Genomic DNA, 22,840 nt, shown 5'->3' with positions numbered 1-22,840 from the left:
AGGAATGGTTCAAACCATAGACAGTAAGAAGAGCCAGTCTTCTTGTACTTGAGTCGGCATTGTGCCTTTTGTATTTAATTCCGATGAATTTTCTGTGTTTGATCGTCAATAAGAATGTCAGAAGGATATAGTAAACCTGAAGTGAAGCATCAGAATCTATAACTAGTGTCACAGGAATGGTAGAAACCATTGCCAGTAAGAAGAGTCAGTCTTCTTGTACTTAAGTCGGCATTGTGCTTTTTGTATTTAATTAAGATGCAATTTCTGTGTTTCATCGTTAACAAGAAGGTCAGAGGGATACAGTAATCCTGAAGTGAAGCATCGGAATCTGTAACTAGTGTCACAGAAATGGTTCAATAGATAGACAGTAAGAAGAGCCAGTCTTCTTGTACTTGAGTCGGCATTGTGCCTTTTGTATTTAATTCCGATGAATTTTCTGTGTTTGAACGTCAATAAGAAGGTCAGAGGGATACAGTAAACCTGAAGTGAAGCATCGGAATCTATTACTAGTGTCACAGGAATGGTTCAAAACATAGACAGTAAGAAGAGTCAGACTTCTTGACTTACGTCGGCATCGTGTCTTTTATATTTAATTAAATTGCAGTTTCTGTGTTTCATCGTCAATAAGAAGGGCAGAGGGATACAGTAAACCTGAAGTGAAACATCGGAATCCATAACTAGTGTCACAGGAATGGTTCAAACCATACACAGTAAAAAGAGACAGTGTTCTTGCACTGAAGTCGGCATTGTTCCTTTTGTATTTAATTAAGATGCAATTTCTGTGTTTCATCGTCAATAAGAAGGTCAGAGGGATACAGTAAACCTGAAGTGAAGCATCGGAATCTATAACTAGTGTCACAGGAATGATTCAAAACATAGACAGTAAGAAGAGTCAGTCTTCTTGTACTTAAGTCGGCATTGTGCCTTTAGTATATAATTCCGATGCAATTTCTGTGTTTCATCGTCAATAGGGCGGTCAGCTGGATACAGTAACCCTGAAGTGAAGCATCGGAATCAAAACCTAGTGCCAGAGGAATGGTTCAAAACATAGGAAGTAAGAAGAGCCAGTCTTGTTGTACTTGAGTCGGCATTGTGCCTTTTGTATTTAATTCCGATGAAATTTCTGTGTTTGATCGTCAATAAGAAGGTCAGAGGGATACAGTAAACCTGAAGTGAAGCATCAGAATCTATAACTAGTGTCACAGGAATGGTTCAAACCATAGACAGTAAGAAGAGACAGTGTTCTTTTACTGAAGTTGGCATTGTGCCTTTTGTATTTAATTAAGATGCAATTTCTGTGTTTCATCGTCAATATGAAGGTCAGAGGGATACAGTAAATCTTAAGTGAAGCATCGGAATCTATAACTAGTGTCACAGGAATTTTTCAAAACATAGGCAGTAAGAAGATTCAGTCTTATGGTACTTAAGTCGGCAATGTGCCTTTTGTATATAATTCCGATGCAATTTCTGTGTTTCATCGTCAATAGGACGGTCAGCTGGATACAGTAAACCTGAAGTGAAGCATCGGAATCTATAACTAGTGCCACAGGAATGGTTCAAAACATAGGAAGTAGAAGAGCCAGTCTTCTTGTACTTGAGTCGGCATTGTGCCTTTTCAATTTAATTCCGTTGAAATATCTGTGTTTGATCGTCAATAAGAAGGTCAGAGGGATACAGTAAACCTGAAGTGAAGCATCGGAATCTATAACTAGTGTCACATGAATGGTAGAAAACATTGACAGTAAGAAGAGACAGTGTTCTTGCACTGAAGTCGGCTTTGTGCCTTTTGTATTTAATTAAGATGCAATTTCTGTGTTTCATCGCCAATAAGAAGGTCAGAGGGATACAGTAAACTTGAAGTGAATCATCGGAATCTATAACTAGTGTCACAGGAATGGTTCAAAACATAGACAGTAAGAAGAGTCAGTCTTCTTGTACTTAAGTCGGCATTGTGCCTTTTGTATATAATTCCGATGCAATTTCTGTGTTTCATCGTTAATAAGAAGGTCAGCTGGATACAGTAAACCTGAAGTGAAGCATCGGAATCTATAACTAGTGCCACAGGAATGGTTCAAAACATAGGCAGTAAGAAGACCCAGTCTTCTTGTACTTGAGTCGGTGTTGTGCCTTTTGTATTTAATTCCGATGAAATTTCTGTGTTTCATCGTCAATAAGAAGGGCTGAGGGATACAGTAAACCTGAAGTGAAGCATCGGAATCTATAACTAACGTCACTGGAATGGTTCAAACCATTGACAGTAAGAAGAGACAGTGTTCTTGCACTGAAGTCGGCTTTGTGCCTTTTGTATTTAATTAAGATGCAATTTCTGTGTTTCATCGCCAATAAGAAGGTCAGAGGGATACAGTAAACTTGAAGTGAATCATCGGAATCTATAACTAGTGTCACAGGAATGGTTCAAAACATAGACAGTAAGAAGAGTCAGTCTTCTTGTACTTAAGTCGGCATTGTGCCTTTTGTATATAATTCCGATGCAATTTCTGTGTTTCATCGTTAATAAGAAGGTCAGCTGGATACAGTAAACCTGAAGTGAAGCATCGGAATCTATAACTAGTGCCACAGGAATGGTTCAAAACATAGGCAGTAAGAAGACCCAGTCTTCTTGTACTTGAGTCGGTGTTGTGCCTTTTGTATTTAATTCCGATGAAATTTCTGTGTTTGATCGTCAATAAGAAGGTCAGCTGGATACAGTAAACCTGAAGTGAAGCATCGGAATCTATAACTAGTGTCACAGGAATAGTGCAAAACATAGACAGTAAGAAGAGCCAGTCTTCTTGTACTTGAGTTGGCATTGTGCCTTTTGTATTTAATTCCGATGAATTTTCTGTGTTTGATCGTCAATAAGAAGGTCAGAGGGATACAGTAAACCTGAAGTGAAGCATCGGAATCTATAACTAGTGTCACAGGAATGGTTCAAACCTTAGACAGTAAGAAGAGACAGTGTTCTTGTACTGAAGTCGGCATTGTGCCTTTTGTATTTAATTAAGATGCAATTTCTATGTCTCATCGTCAATAAGAAGGTCATAGGGATACAGGAAATCTGAAGTGAATCATTGGAATATATATCTAGTGCCACAGGAATGGTTCAAACATAGGCAGTAAGAAGAGCCAGTCTTCTTGTACTTGAGTCGGCATTGTGCCTTTTGTATTTCATTGCGATGAAATATCTGTGTTTGACCGTCAATAAGAAGGTCAGAGGGATACAGTAAACCTGAAGTGAAGCATCGGAATCTACAACTAGTGTCACAGGAATGGTTCAAAACATAGACAGTAGTAAGAGTCAGTCTTCTTGTTCCTAAGTCGGCATTGTGCCTTTTGTATTTAATTCCGATGCAATTTCTGTGTATCATCGTCAATTAGAAGGTCAGAGGGATACAGTAAACCTGAAGTGAAGCATCGGAATCTATAACTAGTGTCACAGGAATGGTTGAAAATATAGACTGTAAGAAGAGTCAGTTTTCTTGTACTTATGTCGGCATTGTGCCTTATGTATTTAATTCCGAAGAAATGTCTGTGTTTGATCGTCAATAAGAAGGTCAGATGGATACAGTAAACCTGAAGTGAAGCATCGGAATCTATAACTAGTGTCACAGAAATTTTTCAAAACATAGACAGTAAGATGAGCCAGTGTTCTTGTACTTGAGTCGGCATTGTGCCTTTTGTATTTAATTCCGATGCAATTTCTGTGTTTCTGCGGCAATAAGAAGGTCAGAGGGATACAGTAAACCTGAAGTGAAGCATCGGAATCTGTAACTAGTGTCACAGAAATGGTTCAAAAGATAGACAGTAAGAAAAGCCAGTCTTCTTGTACTTAAGTCGGCATTGTGCCTTTTGTATTTAATTCGGATGCAATTTCTGTGTTTCATCGTCAATAAGAAGGTCAGAGGGATACAGTAAACCTGAAGTGAAGCATCGGAATCTATAACTAGTGCCACAGGAATGGTTCAAATTATAGGAAGTAAGAAGAGCCAGTCTTCTTGTACTTGAGTTGGCATTGTGCCTTTTGTATTTAATTCCGATGAAATTTCTGTGTTTGATCGTCAATAAGAAGGTCAGAGGGATATAGTAAACCGTAAGTGGAGCATCAGAATCTGTAACTAGTGTCACAGGAATGGTAGATAACATTGACAGTAAGAAGAGTCAGTCTTCTTGTTTGCTTAAGTCGGCATTGTGCCTTTTGTATTTAATTAAGATGCAATTTCTGTGTTTCATCGTCAATAAGAAGGTCAGAGGGATACAGTAAACCTAAAGTGAAGCATCGGAATCTGTCACTAGTGTCACAGAAATGGTTCAAAAGATACACAGTAAGAAGAGCCAGTCTTCTTATACTTGAGTCGGCATTAAGCCTTTTGTATTTAATTCCGATGAATTTTCTGTGTTTGATCGTCAATAAGAAGGTCAGAGCGATACAGTAACTGGAAGTGAAGCATCGGAATCTATAACTAGTGTCACAGGAATGGTTCAAACCATAGACAGTAGGAAGAGTCAGTGTTCTTGTACTGAAGTCGGCATTGTGCCTTTAGTATATAAGTAAGGTGGTAATTTCTGTGTTTCATCGTCAATAAGAAGGTCAGCTGGATACAGTAAACTTGAAGTGAAGCATCGGAATCTATAACTAGTGTCACAGGAATGGTTCAAAACTTAGGCAGTAAGAAGAGCCAGTCTTCTTGTACTTGAGGCGGCATTGTGCCTTTTGTATTTCATTCTGATGAAATTTCTGTGTTTGATCGTCAATAAGAAGGGCAGAGGGATACAGTAAACCTGAAGTGAAGCATCAGAATCTATAACTAGTGTCACAGGAATGGTTCAAATCATAGACAGTAAGTAGAGTCAGTTTTCATGTACTTAAGTCGGCATAGTGCCTTTTGTATTCAATTAAGATGCAATTTCTGTGTTTCATCGTCAATTAGAAGGTCTAAGGGATACAGTAAACCTGAAGTTAAGCATCGGAATCTATAACTAGTGTCACAGGAATGGTTCAAAACATAGACTGTAAGAAGAGTCAGTTTTCTTGTACTTAAGTCGGCATTGTGCCTTTTGTATATAATTCCGATGCAATTTCTGTGTTTCATCGTCAATAAGAAGGTCATAGGGATACAGTAAACCTGAAGTGAAGCATCGGAATCTCTAACTAGTGTCACAGGAATGGTTCAAAACATAAACAGTAAGTAGAGGCAGTCTTCTTGTACTTCAGTCGGCATTGTGCCGTTTGTATTTAACTCCGATGCAATTTATGTGCTTCATCGTCAATAAGAAGGTCAGCTGGATACAGTAAACCTGAAGTGAAGCATCGGAATCTAAAACTAGTGTCACAGGAATGGTTCAAAACATAGACAGTAAGAGGAGCCAATCTTCTTGTACTTGAGTCGGCATTGTGCCTTTTGTATTTAATTCCGAGGAATTTTTTGTGTTTGATCGTCAATAAGAAGGTCAGAGGGATACAGTAAATCAGAAGTGAAGCATCGGAATCTATGCCTAGTGTCACAGAATTGGTTCAAACCATAGCCAGTAAGAAGAGTCAGTGTACTTCTACTGAAGTCGGCATTGTGCCTTTTATATTTAATTAAGATGCAATTTCTGTGTTTCATCGTCAATAATAAGGTCAGAGGGATACAGTAAACCTGAAGTGAAGTATCGGAATCTATAACTAGTGTCACAGGAATGGTTCAAAACATAGACAGTAAGAAGTGTCAGTCTTCTTGTACTTAAGTCGGCATTGTGCCTTTTGAATATAATTCCGATGCAATTTCTGTGTTTCATCGTCGATAAGAAAGTCAGCTGGATATAGTAAACATGAAGTGAAGCATCGGAATCTAAAACTAGTGTCACAGGAATGGTTCAAAACATAGACAGTAAGAAGAGCCAGTCTTCTTGTACTTGAGTCGGCATTGTGCCTTTTGTATTTAATTCCGAGGAATTTTCTGTGTTTGATCGTCAATAAGAAGGTCAGAGGTATACAGTAAACTTGAAGTTAAGCAACGGAATCTTTAAGTAGTGTCACAGGAATGGTTCATACCATAGACTGTAAGAAGAGTCAGTGTTCTTGTACTGAAGTCGGCATTGTGCCTTTTGTATTTAATTCCGATGCAATTTCTGTGTTTCATCGTCAAAAGGAAGGTCAGAGGGATACAGTAAACCTGAAGTGAAGCATTGGAATCTATAACTAGTGTCACAGGAATGGTTCAAAGCATAGACAGTAAGAAGAGTCCGTCTTCTTGTACTTAAGTCTACATTGTGCCTTTTGTATTTAATTAAGATGCAATTTCTGTGTTTCATCGTCAATAAGAAGGTCAAAGGGATACAGTAAACCTGAAGTGAAGCATCGGAATCTATTACTATTGTCACAGGAATGGTTCAAAACATAGACAGTAAGAAGAGTCAGTCTTCTTGTACTTAAGTCGGCATTGTGCTTTTTGTATATAATTCCGATGCAATTTCTGTGTTTCATCGTCAATAAGAAGCTCAGAGGGATACAGTAAACCTGAAGTGAAGCATCGGAATCTATAACTAGAGTCACAGGAATGGTTCAAAACATAGACAGTAAAAAGAGTCAGTTTTCTCGTACTTAAGTCGGCATAGTGCCTTTTGTATTTAATTCCGATGCAATTTATGTCCTTCATCGTCAATAAGAAGGTCAGCTGGATACAGTAAACCTGAAGTTAAGCAGAGGAATCTATAACTAGTGTCATAGGAATGGTTCAAAACATAGACAGTAAGAAGAGCCAGTCTTCTTGTACTTGAGTCGGCATTGTGCCTTATGTATTTAATTCCGATGAATTTTCTGTGTTTCATCGTCGAAACGAAGGTCAGAGGGATACAGTAAACCTGAAGTGAAGCATCGGAATTCATAACTAGTGTCACAGGAATGGTTCAAAATCATAGACAGTAAAAAGGGTCAGTCTTCTTGTACTTAAGTCGGCATTGCGCCTTTTGTATTTAATTCCAATGCAATATCTGTGTTTCATCGTCAATAAGAAGGTCAGAGAGATACAGTAAACCTAAAGTTAAGCATCGGAATCTCTAACTAGTGTCACAGGAATAGTTCAAACGTAGACAGTAAGAAGAGTCAGTTTTCTTGTACTTAAGTCGGCATTGTGCCTTATGTATTTAATTCCGATGCAATTTCTGTGTTTCATCGTCAATAAGAAGGTCAGCTGGATACAGTAAACCTGAAGTGGAGCATCGGAATCTATAACTAGTGTCATAGGAATGGTTCAAATCATAAACAGTAAGTAGAGTCAGTCTTCTTGTACTTAAGTCGGTATTGTGCCTTTTGTATTTAATTCCGATGCAATTTATGTGCTTCATCGTCAATATGAAGGTCAGCTAGATACAGTAAACCTGAAGTGAAGCATCGGAATCTAAAACTAGTGTCACAGGAATGGTTCAAAACATAGACAGTAAGAAGAACCAGTCTTCTTGTACTTGAGTCGGCATTGTGCCTTTTGTTTTTAATTCCGATGCAATTTATGTGCTTCATGGTCAATAAGAAGGTCAGAGGAATTCAGTAAACCTGAAGTGAAGCATTGGAATCTATAACTAGTGTGACAGGAATGGTTCAAAATATAGACAGTAAGAAGAGTCAGTCTTCTTGTACTTAAGTCGGCATTGTGCCTTTTGTATTTAATTCCGATGCAATTTACGTGTTTCATCGTCAACAAGAAGGTAAGAGGGATACAATAAACCTGAAGTGAAGCAACGGAATCTTTAACTAGTGTCACAGGAATGGTTCAAACCATAGACACTAAGAAGAGTCAGTGTTCTTGTACTGATGTCGGCATTGTGCCTTTTGTATATAATTAAGATGCAATTTCTGTGTTTCATCGTCAATAATAAGGTCAGAGGGATACAGTAAACCTGATGTGAAATATCGGAATCTATAACTAGTATCACAGAAATGGTTCAGAACATAGACAGTAAGAAGTTGCAGTTTTCTTGTACTTAAGTCGGCATTGTGCCTTTTGTATTTAATTCCGATGCAAATTCTGTGTTTCATCGTCAATAGGAAGGTCAGTGGGATACAGTAAACCAGAAGTGAAGCATCGGAATCTATAACTAGTGTCACAGGAATGGTTCAAAACATAGATAGTAAGAAGAGTCAGTCTTCTTGTACTTAAGTCGGCATTGTGCCTTTTGTATTTAATTAAGATGCAATTTCTGTGTTTCATCGTCAATAAGAAGGTCAGAGGGATACAGTAAACCAGAAGTGAAGCATCGGAAAATATAACTATTGTCACAGGAATGGTTCAAGACATGGACAGTAAGAAGAGTCAGTCTTCTTCTACTTAAGTCGGCAATGTGCTTTTTGTATGTAATTCCGATGCAATTTCTGTGTTTCATCGTCAATACGAAGCTCAGAGGGATACAGTAAACCTGAAGTGAAGCAACGGAATATTTAACTAGTGTCACAGGAATGGTTCAAAACATAGACAATAAGAGGAGTCAGTGTTCTTGTACTGAAGTCGGCATTGTGCCTTATGTATTTAATTAAGATGCAATTTCTGTGTCTCATCGTCAATAATAAGGTCAGAGGGATACACTAAACCTGAAGTGAAGCAACGGAATTTTTAGCTAGTGTCACAGGAATGGTTCAAACGATAGACACTACGAAGAGTCAGTGTTCTTGTACTGAAGTCGGCATTGTGCCTTTTCTATTTAATTCCGATGCAATTTCTGTGTTTCATCGTCAATAGGAAGGTCAGAGGGATACAGTAAACCTGAAGTGAAGCATCGGAATCTATAACTAGTGTCACAGGAATGGTTCAAAACATAGACAGTAAGAAGAGTCAGTCTTCTTCTACTTAAGTCGGCATTGTGCTTTTTGTATATAATTCCGATGCAATTTCTGTGTTTCATCGTCAATAAGAAGCTCAGAGGGATACAGTAAACCTGAAGTGAAGCAACGGAATATTTAAGTAGTGTCACAGGAATTGTTCAAACCATAGACAGTATGAAGAGTCAGTGTTCTTGTATTGAAGTCGGCATTGTGCCTTTTGTATTTAATTAAGATGCAATTTTTGTGTTTCATCGTCACTAATAAGGTCAGTGGGATAGAGTAAACCTGAAGTGAAGCAACGGAATCTTTAACTAGTGTCACAGGAGTGGTTCAAAACAAAGACAGTAAGAAGAGTCAGTTTTCTCGTACTTAAGTCGGCATTGTGCCTTTTGTATTTAATTCCGGTGCAATTTATGTGCATCATCGTCAATAAGAAGGTCAGCTGAGTACAGTAAACCTGAAGTGAAGAATCGGAATCTATAACTAGTGTCATAGGAATGGTTCAAAACATAGACAGTAAGAAGAGCCAGTCTTCTTGTACTTGAGTCGGCATTGTGCCTTTTGTATTTAATTCCGATGAATTTTCTGTGTTTCATCGTCGATACGATGGTCAGAGGGATGCAGTAAACCTGAAGTGAAGCATCGGAATCTATAACTAGTGTCACAGGAATGGTTCAAAACATAGACGGTAAGAAGGGTCAGTCTTCTTGTACTTAAGTCGGCATTGTGCCTTTTGTATTTAATTCCAATGCAATATCTGTGTTTCTTCGTCAATAAGAAGATCAGAGGGATACAGTAAACCTGAAATGAAGCATCGGAATCTATAACTAGTGCCACAGAAATGGTTCAAATCATAGACAGTAAGAAGAGCCAGTCTTCTTGTACTTGAGTCGGCATTGTGCCTTTTGTATTTTATTCCGATGCTATTTCTGTGTTTCATCGTCAATAAGAAGGTCAGAGGGATTCAGTAAACCTGAAGTGAAGCATCGAAATCTATAACTAGTGTCACAGGAATGGTTCAAAACATAGACAGTAAGAAGAATCAGTTTTCTTGAATTTAAGTTGGGATTCCGCCTTTTGTATTTAATTCCGATGCAATTTCTGTGTTTCATCGTCAATAAGAAGGTAAGTGGGATACAGTAAACCTGAAGTGAAGCATCGGAATCTCTAACTAGTGTCACAGGAATGGTTAAAACATAGACAGTAAGAAGAGTCAATTTTCTTGTACTTAAGTCGGCATTGTGCCTTATGTATTTAATTCCGATGCAATTTCTGTGTTTCATCGTCAATAAGCAGGTCAGCTGGATACAGTAAACCAGAAATGAAGCATCGGAATCTATAACTAGTGTCACAGGAATGGTTCAAAGCATAAACAGTAAGTAGAGTCAGTCTTCTTGTACTTAAGTCGGCATTGTGCCTTTTGTTTTTAATTCCGATGCAATTTATGTGCTTCATCGTCAATATGAAGGTCAGCTGGATACAGTAAACCTGAAGTGAAGCATCGGAATCTAATACTAGTGTCACAGGAATGGTTCAAAACATAGACAGTAAGAAGAGCCAGTCTTCTTGTACTTGAGCTGGCATTGTGCCTTTTGTATTTAATTCCGATGCAATTTATGTGCTTCATCGTCAATAAGAAGGTCAGAGGAATTCAGTAAACCTGAAGTGAAGCATCGGAATCTATAACTAGTGTCACAGGAATGGTTCAAAATATAGACAGTAAGAAGAGTCAGTCTTCTTGTACTTAAGTCGGCATTGTGCCTTTTCTATTTAATTCCGATGCAATTTACGTGCCTCATCGTCAACAAGAAGGTCAGAGGGATACAGTAAAACTGAAGCGAAGCAACGGAATGTTTAACTAGTGTCACAGGAATGGTTCAAATCATAGACAGTAAGAAGAGTCAGTGTTCTTGTACTGAAGTCGGCATTGTGCCTTTTAAATTTAATTAAGATGCAATTTCTGTGTTTCATCGTCAATAATAAGGTCAGAGGGATACAGTAAACCTGATGTGAAGTATCGGAATCTATAACTAGTGTCACAGAAATGGTTCAGAACATAGACAGTAAGAAGAGTCAGTTTTCTTGTACTTAAGTCATCATTGTGCCTTTTGTATTTAATTCCGATGCAATTTCTGTGTTTCATCGTCAATAGGAAGGTCAGAGGGATACAGTAAACCGGAAGTGAAGCATCGGAATCTATAACTAGTGTCACAGGAATGGTTCAAAACATAGACAGTAAGAAGAGACAGTCTTCTTCTACTTAAGTCGGCATTGTGCCGTTTGTATTTAATTCCGATGCAATTTCTGTGTTTCTTCGTCAATAAGCAGGTCAAAGGGATACAGTAAATCTGAAGTGAAGCATCGGAATCTATAACTATTGTCACAGGAATGGTTCAAAACATAGACAGTAAGAAGAGACAGTCTTCTTGTACTTAAGTCGGCATTGTGCCGTTTGTATTTAATTCCGATGCAATTTCTGTGTTTTTTCGTCAATAAGCAGGTCAAAGGGATACAGTAAATCTGAAGTGAAGCATCGGAATCTATAACTATTGTCACAGGAATGGTTCAAACCATAGACAGTAAGAAGAGACAGTGTTCTTGCACTGAAGTCGGCATTGTGCCTTTTGTATTTAATTAAGATGCAATTTCTGTGATTCATCGTCAATAATAAGGTCAGAGGGATACAGTAAACCTGAAGTGAAGCATAGGAATCTATAACTAGTGTGACAGGAATGGTTCAAAACATAGACAGTAAGAAGAATCAGTTTTCTTGAACTTAAGTCGGCATTCCGCCTTTTGTATTTAATTCCGATGCAATTTCTGTGTTTCATCGTCAATAAGAAGGTCAGAGGGATACAGTAAACCTGATGTGAAGTATCAGAATCTATAACTAGTGTCACAGAAATGGTTCAGAACATAGACAGTAAGAAGAGTCAGTGTTCTTGTATTGAAGTCGGCATTGTGCCTTTTGTATTTAATTAAGATGCAAATTCTGTGTTTCATCGTCAATAGGAATGTCAGAGGGATAAAGTAAACCTGAAGTGAAGCATCGGAATCTATAACTAGTGTCACAGGAATGGTTCAAAACATAGACAGTAAGAAGAGTCAGTCTTCTTGTACTTAAGTCGGCATTGTGCCTTTTGTATTTAATTAAGATGCAATTTCTGTGTTTCAACGTCAATAAGAAGGTCAAAGGGATACAGTAAATCTGAAGTGAAGCATCTGAATCTATAACTATTGTCACAGGAATGGTTCAAGGCTTAGACAGTAAGAAGAGTCAGTCTTCTTCTACTTAAGTCGGCATTGTGCCTTTTGTATTTAATTAAGATGCAATTTCTGTGTTTCAACGTCAATAAGAAGGTCAAAGGGATACAGTAAATCTGAAGTGAAGCATCGGAATCTCTAACTAGTGTCACAGGAATTGTTCAAACCGTAGACAGCAAGAAGAGTCAGTGTTCTTGTATTGAAGTCGGCATTGTGCCTTTTGTATTTAATTAAGATGCAAATTCTGTGTTTCATCGTCAATAGGAAGGTCAGAGGGATACAGTAAACCTGAAGTGAAGCATCGGTATCAATAACTAGTGTCACAGGAATTGTTTAAAACATAGGCAGTGAGAAGAGTCAGTGTTCTTGTACTGAAGTCGGCATTGTGCCTTTTGTATTTATTTAAGATGCAATTTCTGTGTTTCAACGTCAATAAGAAGGTCAAAGGGATACAGTAAACCTGAAGTGAAGCATCTGAATCTATAACCATTGTCACAGGAATGGTTCAAGGCTTAGACAGTAAGAAGAGTCAGTCTTCTTCTACTTAAGTCGGCATTGTGCCTTTTGTATTTAATTAAGATGCAATTTCTGTGTTTCAACGTCAAGAAGAAGGTCAAAGGGATACAGTAAACCTGAAGTGAAGCATCGGAATCTCTAACTAGTGTCAGAGGAATTGTTCAAACCGTAGACAGCAAGACGAGTCAGTGTTCTTGTATTGAAGTCGGCATTGTGCCTTTTGTATTTAATTAAGATGCAATTTCTGTGTTTCATCGTCAATAGGAAGGTCAGAGGGATACAGTAAACCTGAAGTGAAGCATCTGAATCTATAACTATTGTCACAGGAATGGTTCAAAACATAGACAGTAAGAAGAGTCAGTCTTCTTCTACTTAAGTCGGCATTGTGCTTTTTGTATATAATTCCGATGCAATTTCTGTGTTTCATCGTCAATAAGAAGGTCAGAGGGATACAGTAAACCTGAAGTGAAGCATCGGAATCTCTAACTAGTGTCACAGGAATGTTCAAACATAGACAGTAAGAAGAGTCAGTCTTCTTGTACTTTAGTCGGTATTGTGCCTTTTGTATTTAATTCCGATTCAATTTACGTGTTTCAACGTCAATAAGAAGGACAGAGGGATACAGTAAACCTGAAGTGAAGCATAGGAATCTATAACTAGTGTGACAGGAATGGTTCAAAACATAGACAGTAAGAAGAATCAGTTTTCTTGAACTTAAGTCGGCATTCCGCCTTTTGTATTTAATTCCGATGCAATTTCTGTGTTTCATCGTCAATAAGAAGGTCAGAGGGATACAGTAAACCTGATGTGAAGTATCAGAATCTATAACTAGTGTCACAGAAATGGTTCAGAACATAGACAGTAAGAAGAGTCAGTTTTCTTGTACATAAGTCGGCATTGTGCCTTTTCTATTTAATTCCGATGCAAATTCTGTGTTTCATCGTCAATAGGAATGTCAGAGGGATAAAGTAAACCTGAAGTGAAGCATCGGAATCTATAACTAGTGTCACAGGAATGGTTCAAAACATAGACAGTAAGAAGAGTCAGTCTCCTTGTACTTAAGTCGGCATTGTGTCTTTTGTATTTAATTAAGATGCAATTTCTGTGTTTCAACGTCAATAAGAAGGTCAAAGGGATACAGTAAACCTGAAGTGAAGCATCTGAATCTATAACTATTGTCACAGGAATGGTTCAAGGCTTAGACAGTAAGAAGAGTCAGTCTTCTTCTACTTAAGTCGGCATTGTGCCTTTTGTATTTAATTAAGATGCAATTTCTGTGTTTCAACGTCAATAAGAAGGTCAAAGGGATACAGTAAACATGAAGTGAAGCATCGGAATCTCTAACTAGTGTCACAGGAATTGTTCAAACCGCAGACAGCAAGAAGAGTCAGTGTTCTTGTATTGAAGTTGGCATTGTGCCTTTTGTATTTAATTAAGATGCAATTTCTGTGTTTCATCGTCAATAGGAAGGTCAGAGGGAGACAGTAAACCTGAAGTGAAGCATCTGAATCTATAACTATTGTCACAGGAATGGTTCAAGGCTTAGACAGTAAGAAGAGTCAGTCTTCTTCTACTTAAGTCGGCATTGTGCCTTTTGTATTTAATTAAGATGCAATTTCTGTGTTTCAACGTCAATAAGAAGGTCAAAGGGATACAGTAAACCTGAAGTGAAGCATCGGAATCTCTAACTAGTGTCACAGGAATTGTTCAAACCGTAGACAGCAAGAAGGGCCAGTCTTCTTGTACTTGAGTCGGCATTGTGCCTTTTGTATTTTATTCCGATGCTATTTATGTGTTTCATCGTCAATAAGAAGGTCAGAGGGATTCAGTAAACCTGAAGTGAAGCATCGGAATCTCTAACTAGTGTCACAGGAATGGTTAAAACATAGACAGTAAGAAGAGTCAGTTTTCTTGTACTTAAGTCGGCATTGTGCCTTATGTATTTAATTCCGATGCAATTTCTGTGTTTCTTCGTCAATAAGAAGGTCAGCTGGATACAGTAAACCAGAAATGAAGCATCGGAATCTATAACTAGTGTCACAGGAATGGTTCAAAGCATAAACAGTAAGTAGAGTCAGTCTTCTTGTACTTAAGTCGGCATTGTGCCTTTTGTTTTTAATTCCGATGCAATTTATGTGCTTCATCGTCAATATGAAGGTCAGCTGGATACAGTAAACCTGAAGTGAAGCATCGGAATCTAATACTAGTGTCACAGGAATGGTTCAAAACATAGACAGTAAGAAGAGCCAGTCTTCTTGTACTTGAGCCGGCATTGTGCCTTTTGTATTTAGTTCCGATGCAATTTATGTGCTTCATCGTCAATAAGAAGGTCAGAGGAATTCAGTAAACCTGAAGTGAAGAATCGGAATCTACAACTAGTGTCACAGGAATGGTTCAAAATATAGACAGTAAGAAGAGTCAGTCTTCTTGTACTTAAGTCGGCATTGTGCCTTTTCTATTTAATTCCGATGCAATTTACTTGCCTCATCGTCAACAAGAAGGTCAGAGGGATACAGTAAAACTGAAGCGAAGCAACGGAATGTTTAACTAGTGTCACAGGAATGGTTCAAACCATAGACAGTAAGAAGAGTCAGTGTTCTTGTACTGAAGTCGGCATTGTGCCTTTTGTATTTAATTAAGATGCAATTTCTGTGTTTCATCGTCAATAATAAGGTCAGAGGGATACAGTAAACCTGATGTGAAGTATCGGAATCTATAACTAGTGTCACAGGAATGGTTAAAACATAGACAGTAAGAAGAGTCAGTTTTCTTGTACTTAAGTCATCATTGTGCCTTTTGTATTTAATTCCGATGCAATTTCTGTGTTTCATCATCAATAGGAAGGTCAGAGGGATACAGTAAACCGGAAGTGAAACATCGGAATCTATAACTAGTGTCACAGGAATGGTTCAAAACATAGACAGTAAGAAGAGACAGTCTTCTTCTACTTAAGTCGGCATTGTGCCGTTTGTATTTAATTCCGATGCAATTTCTGTGTTTCTTCGTCAATAAGCAGGTCAAAGGGATACAGTAAATCTGAAGTGAAGCATCGGAATCTATAACTATTGTCACAGGAATGGTTCAAAACATAGACAGTAAGAAGAGTCAGTCTTCTTGTACTTAAGTCGGCATTGTGCTTTTTGTATATAATTCCGATGCAATTTCTGTGTTTCATCGTCAATAAGAAGGTCAGAGAGATACAGTAAACCTGAAGTGAAGGATCGGAATCTCTAACTAGTGTCACAGGAATGGTTCAAACATAGACAGTAAGAAGAGTCAGTCTTCTTGTACTTTAGTCGGCATTGTGCCTTTTGTATTTAATTCCGATTCAATTTACGTGTTTCATCGTCAATAAGAAGGACAGAGGGATACAGTAAACCTGAAGTGAAGCATAGGAATCTATAACTAGTGTGACAGGAATGGTTCAAAACATAGACCGTAAGAAGAATCAGTTTTCTTGAACTTAAGTCGGCATTCCGCCTTTTGTATTTAATTCCGATGCAATTTCTGTGTTTCATCGTCAATAAGAAGGTCAGAGGGATACAGTAAACCTGAAGTGAAGTATCAGAATCTATAACTAGTGTCACAGAAATGGTTCAGAACATAGACAGTAAGAAGAGTCAGTTTTCTTGTACATAAGTCGGCATTGTGCCTTTTCTATTTAATTCCGATGCAATTTCTGTGTTTCATCGTCAATAGGAATGTCAGAGGGATAAAGTAAACCTGAAGTGAGGCATCGGAATCTATAACTAGTGTCACAGGAATGGTTCAAAACATAGACAGTAAGAAGAGTCAGTCTTCTTGTACTTAAGTCGGCATTGTGCCTTTTGTATTTAATTAAGATGCAATTTCTGTGTTTCAACGTCAATAAGAAGGTCAAAGGGATACAGTAAACCTGAAGTGAAGCATCTGAATCTATAACTATTGTCACAGGAATGGTTCAAGGCTTAGACAGTAAGAAGAGTCAGTCTTCTTCTACTTAAGTCGGCATTGTGCCTTTTGTATATAATTAAGATGCAATTTCTGTGTTTCAACGTCATTAATAAGGTCAAAGGGATACAGTAAACCTGAAGTGAAGCATCGGAATCTCTAACTAGTGTCACAGGAATTGTTCAAACCGTAGACAGCAAGAAGAGTCAGTGTTCTTGTATTGAAGTCGACATTGTGCCTTTTGTATTTAATTAAGATGCAATTTCTGTGTTTCATCGTCAATAGGAAGGTCAGAGGGATACAGTAAACCTGAAGTGAAGCATCGGAATCTATAACTAGTGTCACAGGAATGGTTCAAAACATAGACAGTAAGAAGAGTCAGTGTTCTTGTACTGAAGTCGGCATTGTGCCTTTTATATTTAATTAAGATGCAATTTCTGTGTTTCATCGTCAATAATAAGGTCAGAGGGATACAGTAAACCTGAAGTGAAGTATCGGAATCTATAACTAGTGTCACAGGAATGGTTCAAAACATAGACAGTAAGAAGAGTCAGTCTTCTTGTACTTAAGTCGGCATTGTGCCTTTTGAATACACATCCGATGCAATTTCTGTGTTTCATCGTCAATAAGAAAGTCAGCTGGATATAGTAAACATGAAGTAAAGCATCGGAATCTATAACTAGTGTCACAGGAATGGTTCAAAACATAGACAGTAAGAAGAGTCAGTCTTCTTGTACTTAAGTCGGCATTGTGCCTTTTGTATTTAATTCCCATGCAATATCTGTGTTTCTTCATCAATATGAAGGTCAGAGGGATACAGTAAACCTGAAGTGAAGCATCGGAATCTATAACTAGTGTCACAGAAATGGTTCAGAACATAGACAGTAAGAAGAGTCAGTTTTCTTGTACATAAGTCGGCATTGTGCCTTTTCTATTTAATTCCGATGCAATTTCTGTGTTTCATCGTCAATAGGAATGTCAGAGGGATAAAGTAAACCTGAAGTGAGGCATCGGAATCTATAACTAGTGTCACAGGAATGGTTCAAAACATAGACAGTAAGAAGAGTCAGTCTTCTTGTACTTAAGTCGGCATTGTGCCTTTTGTATTTAATTAAGATGCAATTTCTGTGTTTCAACGTCAATAAGAAGGTCAAAGGGATACAGTAAACCTGAAGTGAAGCATCTGAATCTATAACTATTGTCACAGGAATGGTTCAAGGCTTAGACAGTAAGAAGAGTCAGTCTTCTTCTACTTAAGTCGGCATTGTGCCTTTTGTATATAATTAAGATGCAATTTCTGTGTTTCAACGTCATTAATAAGGTCAAAGGGATACAGTAAACCTGAAGTGAAGCATCGGAATCTCTAACTAGTGTCACAGGAATTGTTCAAACCGTAGACAGCAAGAAGAGTCAGTGTTCTTGTATTGAAGTCGACATTGTGCCTTTTGTATTTAATTAAGATGCAATTTCTGTGTTTCATCGTCAATAGGAAGGTCAGAGGGATACAGTAAACCTGAAGTGAAGCATCGGAATCTATAACTAGTGTCACAGGAATGGTTCAAAACATAGACAGTAAGAAGAGTCAGTGTTCTTGTACTGAAGTCGGCATTGTGCCTTTTATATTTAATTAAGATGCAATTTCTGTGTTTCATCGTCAATAATAAGGTCAGAGGGATACAGTAAACCTGAAGTGAAGTATCGGAATCTATAACTAGTGTCACAGGAATGGTTCAAAACATAGACAGTAAGAAGAGTCAGTCTTCTTGTACTTAAGTCGGCATTGTGCCTTTTGAATACACATCCGATGCAATTTCTGTGTTTCATCGTCAATAAGAAAGTCAGCTGGATATAGTAAACATGAAGTAAAGCATCGGAATCTATAACTAGTGTCACAGGAATGGTTCAAAACATAGACAGTAAGAAGAGTCAGTCTTCTTGTACTTAAGTCGGCATTGTGCCTTTTGTATTTAATTCCCATGCAATATCTGTGTTTCTTCATCAATATGAAGGTCAGAGGGATACAGTAAACCTGAAGTGAAGCATCGGAATCTATAACTAGTGTCACAGAAATGGTTCAAAACATAGACAGTAAGAAGAGCCAGTCTTCTTGTACTTGAGTCGGCATTGTGCCTTATGTATTTAATTCCGATGCAATTTCTGTGTTTCATCGTCAATAAGAAGGTCAGCTGGATACAGTAAACCTGATGTGAAGCAACTGAATCTATAACTAGTGACACAGGAATGGTTCAAAACATAAACAGTAAGTAGAGTCAGTCTTCTTGTACTTAAGTCGGCATTGTGCAGTTTGTATTTAATTCCGATTCAATTTACGTGTTTCATCGACAATAAGAAGGTCAGAGGGATACAGTAAACCTGAAGTGAAGCATAGGAATCTATAACTAGTGTGACAGGAATGGTTCAAAACATAGACAGTAAAAAGAATCAATTTTCTTGAACTTAAGTCGAGATTCCGCCTTTTGTATTAAATTCCGATGCAATTTCTGTGTTTCATCGTCAATAAGAAGGTAAGAGGGATACAGTACACCCGAAGTGAAGCATCGGAATCTATAACTAGTGTCACAGGAATGGTTCAAAACATAGACAGTAAGAAGAGACAGTCTTCTTCTACTTAAGTCGGCATTGTGCCGTTTGTATTTAATTCCGATGCAATTTCTGTGTTTCTTCGTCAATAAGCAGGTCAAAGGGATACAGTAAATCTGAAGTGAAGCATCGGAATCTATAACTATTGTCACAGGAATGGTTCAAAACATAGACAGTAAGAAGAGTCAGTCTTCTTGTACTTAAGTCGGCATTGTGCTTTTTGTATATAATTCCGATGCAATTTCTGTGTTTCATCGTCAATAAGAAGGTCAGAGAGATACAGTAAACCTGAAGTGAAGGATCGGAATCTCTAACTAGTGTCACAGGAATGGTTCAAACATAGACAGTAAGAAGAGTCAGTCTTCTTGTACTTTAGTCGGCATTGTGCCTTTTGTATTTAATTCCGATTCAATTTACGTGTTTCATCGTCAATAAGAAGGACAGAGGGATACAGTAAACCTGAAGTGAAGCATAGGAATCTATAACTAGTGTGACAGGAATGGTTCAAAACATAGACCGTAAGAAGAATCAGTTTTCTTGAACTTAAGTCGGCATTCCGCCTTTTGTATTTAATTCCGATGCAATTTCTGTGTTTCATCGTCAATAAGAAGGTCAGAGGGATACAGTAAACCTGAAGTGAAGTATCAGAATCTATAACTAGTGTCACAGAAATGGTTCAGAACATAGACAGTAAGAAGAGTCAGTTTTCTTGTACATAAGTCGGCATTGTGCCTTTTCTATTTAATTCCGATGCAATTTCTGTGTTTCATCGTCAATAGGAATGTCAGAGGGATAAAGTAAACCTGAAGTGAGGCATCGGAATCTATAACTAGTGTCACAGGAATGGTTCAAAACATAGACAGTAAGAAGAGTCAGTCTTCTTGTACTTAAGTCGGCATTGTGCCTTTTGTATTTAATTAAGATGCAATTTCTGTGTTTCAACGTCAATAAGAAGGTCATAGGGATACAGTAAACCTGAAGTGAAGCATCTGAATCTATAACTATTGTCACAGGAATGGTTCAAGGCTTAGACAGTAAGAAGAGTCAGTCTTCTTCTACTTAAGTCGGCATTGTGCCTTTTGTATATAATTAAGATGCAATTTCTGTGTTTCAACGTCATTAATAAGGTCAAAGGGATACAGTAAACCTGAAGTGAAGCATCGGAATCTCTAACTAGTGTCACAGGAATTGTTCAAACCGTAGACAGCAAGAAGAGTCAGTGTTCTTGTATTGAAGTCGACATTGTGCCTTTTGTATTTAATTAAGATGCAATTTCTGTGTTTCATCGTCAATAGGAAGGTCAGAGGGATACAGTAAACCTGAAGTGAAGCATCGGAATCTATAACTAGTGTCACAGGAATGGTTCAACACATAGACAGTAAGAAGAGTCAGTGTTCTTGTACTGAAGTCGGCATTGTGCCTTTTATATTTAATTAAGATGCAATTTCTGTGTTTCATCGTCAATAATAAGGTCAGAGGGATACAGTAAACCTGAAGTGAAGTATCGGAATCTATAACTAGTGTCACAGGAATGGTTCAAAACATAGACAGTAAGAAGAGTCAGTCTTCTTGTACTTAAGTCGGCATTGTGCCTTTTGAATACACATCCGATGCAATTTCTGTGTTTCATCGTCAATAAGAAAGTCAGCTGGATATAGTAAACATGAAGTAAAGCATCGGAATCTATAACTAGTGTCACAGGAATGGTTCAAAACATAGACAGTAAGAAGAGTCAGTCTTCTTGTACTTAAGTCGGCATTGTGCCTTTTGTATTTAATTCCCATGCAATATCTGTGTTTCTTCATCAATATGAAGGTCAGAGGGATACAGTAAACCTGAAGTGAAGCATCGGAATCTATAACTAGTGTCACAGAAATGGTTCAGAACATAGACAGTAAGAAGAGTCAGTTTTCTTGTACATAAGTCGGCATTGTGCCTTTTCTATTTAATTCCGATGCAATTTCTGTGTTTCATCGTCAATAGGAATGTCAGAGGGATAAAGTAAACCTGAAGTGAGGCATCGGAATCTATAACTAGTGTCACAGGAATGGTTCAAAACATAGACAGTAAGAAGAGTCAGTCTTCTTGTACTTAAGTCGGCATTGTGCCTTTTGTATTTAATTAAGATGCAATTTCTGTGTTTCAACGTCAATAAGAAGGTCAAAGGGATACAGTAAACCTGAAGTGAAGCATCTGAATCTATAACTATTGTCACAGGAATGGTTCAAGGCTTAGACAGTAAGAAGAGTCAGTCTTCTTCTACTTAAGTCGGCATTGTGCCTTTTGTATATAATTAAGATGCAATTTCTGTGTTTCAACGTCATTAATAAGGTCAAAGGGATACAGTAAACCTGAAGTGAAGCATCGGAATCTCTAACTAGTGTCACAGGAATTGTTCAAACCGTAGACAGCAAGAAGAGTCAGTGTTCTTGTATTGAAGTCGACATTGTGCCTTTTGTATTTAATTAAGATGCAATTTCTGTGTTTCATCGTCAATAGGAAGGTCAGAGGGATACAGTAAACCTGAAGTGAAGCATCGGAATCTATAACTAGTGTCACAGGAATGGTTCAAAACATAGACAGTAAGAAGAGTCAGTGTTCTTGTACTGAAGTCGTCATTGTGCCTTTTATATTTAATTAAGATGCAATTTCTGTGTTTCATCGTCAATAATAAGGTCAGAGGGATACAGTAAACCTGAAGTGAAGTATCGGAATCTATAACTAGTGTCACAGGAATGGTTCAAAACATAGACAGTAAGAAGAGTCAGTCTTCTTGTACTTAAGTCGGCATTGTGCCTTTTGAATACACATCCGATGCAATTTCTGTGTTTCATCGTCAATAAGAAAGTCAGCTGGATATAGTAAACATGAAGTAAAGCATCGGAATCTATAACTAGTGTCACAGGAATGGTTCAAAACATAGACAGTAAGAAGAGTCAGTCTTCTTGTACTTAAGTCGGCATTGTGCCTTTTGTATTTAATTCCCATGCAATATCTGTGTTTCTTCATCAATATGAAGGTCAGAGGGATACAGTAAACCTGAAGTGAAGCATCGGAATCTATAACTAGTGTCACAGAAATGGTTCAAAACATAGACAGTAAGAAGAGCCAGTCTTCTTGTACTTGAGTCGGCATTGTGCCTTATGTATTTAATTCCGATGCAATTTCTGTGTTTCATCGTCAATAAGAAGGTCAGCTGGATACAGTAAACCTGATGTGAAGCAACTGAATCTATAACTAGTGACACAGGAATGGTTCAAAACATAAACAGTAAGTAGAGTCAGTCTTCTTGTACTTAAGTCGGCATTGTGCAGTTTGTATTTAATTCCGATTCAATTTACGTGTTTCATCGACAATAAGAAGGTCAGAGGGATACAGTAAACCTGAAGTGAAGCATAGGAATCTATAACTAGTGTGACAGGAATGGTTCAAAACATAGACAGTAAAAAGAATCAATTTTCTTGAACTTAAGTCGAGATTCCGCCTTTTGTATTAAATTCCGATGCAATTTCTGTGTTTCATCGTCAATAAGAAGGTAAGAGGGATACAGTACACCCGAAGTGAAGCATCGGAATCTATAACTAGTGTCACAGGAATGGTTCAAAATATAGACAGTAAGAAGAGTCAGTCTTCTTGTACTTAAGTCGGCATTGTGCCTTTTCTATTTAATTCCGATGCAATTTACGTGTTTCATCGTCAATAAGAAGGTCAGAGGGATACAGTAAACCTGAAGTG

Source organism: Schistocerca serialis, chromosome 9, assembly GCF_023864345.2.
Source record: "Schistocerca serialis cubense isolate TAMUIC-IGC-003099 chromosome 9, iqSchSeri2.2, whole genome shotgun sequence".
NCBI lineage: Eukaryota > Metazoa > Arthropoda > Insecta > Orthoptera > Acrididae > Schistocerca > Schistocerca serialis.
The sequence above is the reverse complement of the archived record's forward strand: the minus strand, read 5'-3'. Positions refer to the sequence as shown.